This window comes from Mustela putorius, unplaced genomic scaffold, assembly GCF_011764305.1.
Source record: "Mustela putorius furo isolate JIRA1106 unplaced genomic scaffold, ASM1176430v1.1 tig00000407_pilon_pilon_pilon, whole genome shotgun sequence".
In the NCBI taxonomy this organism is placed as follows: domain Eukaryota; kingdom Metazoa; phylum Chordata; class Mammalia; order Carnivora; family Mustelidae; genus Mustela; species Mustela putorius.
The window spans coordinates 28,924,175-28,928,438 of record NW_025421373.1 but is presented as its reverse complement, the minus strand read 5'-3'; positions in this window follow the sequence as shown (position 1 = coordinate 28,928,438).

The following is a 4,264-nucleotide window of genomic DNA, read 5'->3' as shown; positions in this document are numbered from 1 at the left end:
TTGACTTGTTGCTTTCTCAGTTTCATCTGTTAGTTGGAGCCTGGCATCTTCAACTCGCTATGGACTCCCAGGGCCTGTGGGGCAAGATTTAACTCCAGTTCCTGAGGAGCTCCAATTCAGTAGGGAAGAAACCCCCAAACCATCAATTGTGGTACTAATTAATATGGAGGGGAAAAAGAATGTAGTGGTAACTGGGAATCTTAACTGTGGCATTTGGGGCCAGATAACTTTATTACGGAGGCTGTGCTGTGCATTGTAGGATACTTGGCAGTACCCCTGTCCTCTAACCACTGGAGGAGACAGTTGGGCCCCTCCAGTAGCGACAACTATAAATGTCTCCTGAGAGGTAATACCACCTCTGGTTGAAAGCCGCTGTGAGAGAGATACCTGGAGGATGTGGGTGTTGTGGGGACTGGTGTCACTTTATCTGGGTTGGTAGGGGGATCCGCCTCTGAGTACGAAGTGACATTTAAGTTGAAGCAAAATGAATGTGTAGGCAGCAGCCTCTTCAGGAAGCCCACCAATGCAAAGGTCCTGTGTCAGAGGAAGAATCTCGTGTATTACGAGAAAGTGTGTTATGAGGACTGAAAACCAGTATGGCCGCAGCAGTCACCCACTCCCCTCACCCCCCACCCCCCACCGCCCAGAGGACTGGCAAGAAATGGCGCTGAAGAAGTGGGAACAGGAACTGGCAAGATGCTGGGGGGAAGGGACTCCATGAACACATCTGTCAGAAGAGTCCCACTCTTGGCAAATAAAGCACTTGTGTGTATTTGGGATCAAACCTGCCCTCCATCACCAAATTATAATATGCCTCACTGTGTTTCAGTGACACTGTTCTCAGATCAAACTTTATGAGTCAGTTTGGTTGGGATAACAAGAAGGGGAAGGAGAGGGGAGGGGCGGTGCATCCTGGTGGTGAGGGGCTTCCCACGGGCTGTGTGAGGGCCCCAGGGGCCTAGCAAGAGGCATCCTGGAAGATCATGGAAGAACAGGGATAGGGCGCCAGTTTGCCTCCTATCACCCTGGACCCAGCAACAGCTGGACCTGCTCCTCCCGAACTTACCGCTTTGGGTGGGGGGGGTTGGGTGGTGCAAGGGTGCCTTTAGCTGGCCCCCAATAGATTCTCTAAAATAGTTAGGTTTTGATGTGTACTTTTGGAAAACAATGCATTAAAAAAACTGTGATAGAATGGATATTGCTCAGGATGACTGCAATTTTACAGTCAATTAATCTAAAACAACTTGAGTGACATAGCCTAAGGGCAACATGAGGAGAGCAAAGGTCATGTAGATGCATGAAGTCAGGCAGGCAGAAGGTTAGATAAGCTGGGAGATTATTAAAATACAGACTCCTGGACCCTACTCCTAGAGATTGAGATTCATAAGACAGGTGGGACCCAAGTATGTATGTATGCATGAATGTATATATACTTATTTATTTGTTTTAAAAATATTTATTTGAGAGAGGATGGGGAGGGCAGAGAGAGAGGGAGATAGAGACCCTCAAGTAGACTCCCCACTGAGCACGGAGCCTGATGTGGGGCTCAATTGTAGGACCCGGAGATCATGACCTGAGCTCGAGTAGAGCCATTCAGGTGCATGTAAGTATTTACTTTTTTGTTTGTTTAAATTCAGAAGACAAGCTACTGCTAATTATTTTACATTTCAACCAAAATACTCAGATTTCATGAAAGAGTATGTAGGAATAAGAGCATGTAATTGCCCCTCATTTCTACTTATTTCTACTTATTTCAGAAGTGACTCTCAGGAAATGAATGCAGCAACTTTATATCTGGAGTGGATAGGTATTTTGATGCCAGGTTTTTAAAAATTTTTTATTTTTTTATTAACATATAATATATTATTAGCCCCAGGGGTACAGGTCTGAATCGCCAGGTTTACACACATTATAGCACATACCTTCCCCAATGTCCATAATCCCACCACCCTCTCCCTCTTCCCCTCCCCCAGGCAACCCTCAGTTTGTTTTGAGACATTAAAAGTCTCATCGTTTGTCTCCCTCCTGATGCCATCTTGTTTCATTTATTCTTTTCTTACCCCCCAAACCCCCCATGTTGCCTCTCAACTTCCTCATATCAGGAAGTTGATACCAGTTTTGGGGCTAAACAAATTCCTCAGTGTCCCCCACATATAGGAAAACAGTAAGAAATGTAGGGGAAGCATATCGGGACACTGCATTTCATGGTCTCATTTGTGCAGAAATGTTTCTTCCAGGTTCATAGTGCTCTCTAGAAGGAAAGAAAGAACAATTTGTCATTTGCTCTTCCTCTGATCAAGGTCTTTTGTCAGTTGACTGTGGGCTGCTTTAAACACACACATCCTCCCAAGACTTGGTTTCTTCAGCTCTTGATGACATCAGGTTATCTGAGGAAGTACAACAGAAGGGTGCTCCTCCACCCCTGCAAAGGCAATGACAGATGATGACAAGTAGCTTTGATGTGGCATGGGAGTTCGGTGTACCTAGGGCTGTGGGAGAGTCTCATCGTTAGCACTACCAGAGAGCTAACTGTATACAGTTCCCGTGGGCCTCTTGAGGGCCCTTCCAGCTCTGACTTAAGAGTCTTCAGCTGCCATTAGTGTCTTTCCCCACTCCCTCCAGTCCTCCCCCCACAGGGCCCTCAGCATAATCTGAAACATGGAGATCGAATTGTGTAGCATGTTAGCTGAAAGGCTCCCACTGTTCCCCAGTGGGTAAAAGTTGCACTTTGTCTTAAGCCACCACAGCTTCCTTGTCTGCCTTGTGTAGCCCCTTTCTGCTGTGCTCCGGTGGGATGTGAAGGACCTATTTAGCCAGAGCAACTCCATCTTGGTTAAAAGCCATTTTGTTTGTGCAGTAAAACTTAAACTGACCCTGCTCCCCCACCCCGAGAAACTTACTTAGAAGCAAGTCTGAGAAACCAGTAAAATATGGCCAGCCAGTTCCTAATAACAGAGCCCAGAATACAAGGCCAGGTCAGCCAGTTCTTGATAACAGAGCCCAGACTACAAGGAGGAGTCGGGCCAGGTGGAGACATCCAGTCAGTAAGAAACACACACACTTTCCCCCTAACCACCAAAGAATGTAAACCCTGCCATTTGGGCACCAACCTTGAGCACCAATTCTGACCAGAGTAATAGGTTAGTTCAAATAGCTACTATAGGGTAAATTGTAATTCAATTGGCCACCCCTGGTGTGACCTAACATGACTACAATCTCATTGGTCACCTATGTGTGGCCAGACTTTTGCTCTATAAAAGGTAGTCTGTAAGATGGGGAGGGGTCGCCCTCTCTGGAGACGGCCCTGACCCGTCAGTCAGTCAATTCTTGAGCCTGTAAGCTGGGGGTGGTCACTCTCTTCAGAGTCGGCCCTGGCCGGTCACTCTGACTTTTAATGCTTAGCATAGAATAGAGCTTTGCATAACTTTCACCTTGTTTCAGTCTTGTTCCCCTGATCAATCAGTCTGACTTTGAATACTTATCATAAAATAAAGCTTTAAATAACTTTCACTTTGTCTCAGTCTCATTTCGTTTAATAACGGACCTAACAGGATGTAAATGCCTCAGATACCCACTCTCTACTCTGTAGGTCAACTCACCTCCCAGGAATGCTGGTGTCCTTCCTCTCCACTGGCTATGTCATTCCTCAAGGCTCAGCTCAAGAGTTACCTCTTCAGCCTGCCTGGATCTCATTCTCCTGGACACTATTAAAGCCATTTTATGAATACTTCTGTTCAGCCTTTCCAGCTCACTTGGGGAATATAGCAGAGTGCTTCCCCTATGCCAACCACGGTGCTGAGGCCTAGCTCAGTCCCTTATTCTGGATGAGGCCAGCACCTTCCCTAGCATGTGTGGCATCTTTGAGTGAGTTAGACACAGGCTCCCTCCTCCTTCTGGCTGACACAGCTCTGAGTCAAGGCAGAGACCTGTCAAATGGCATCTGTATAAACTACAACCCTAAATAGGGACCCTCTAACTCAGTCCTTTGTATTGAAGGTGTTTGGTTGATAATGTTTTTTATACTGAGTTCTTTGAGGGAAGTATCTGGTTTCTCAGCACTTAGCATTCACACATAGGTGCTTAATACTTCTCTATGAACAGGAGTGAATAAATTGTCTGAAAGAACACCTCCTAGAACCTTCCTGTGTGTGCTGGGATGGGGAAGGGAAGAGTGTCTTTAACTCCTTTATGAGACAGAAACAACTCTTCATTATGACTGGTTGGAGGGTTGGAATCTGTGTGAATCTCAAGGATTCCCTGAGAC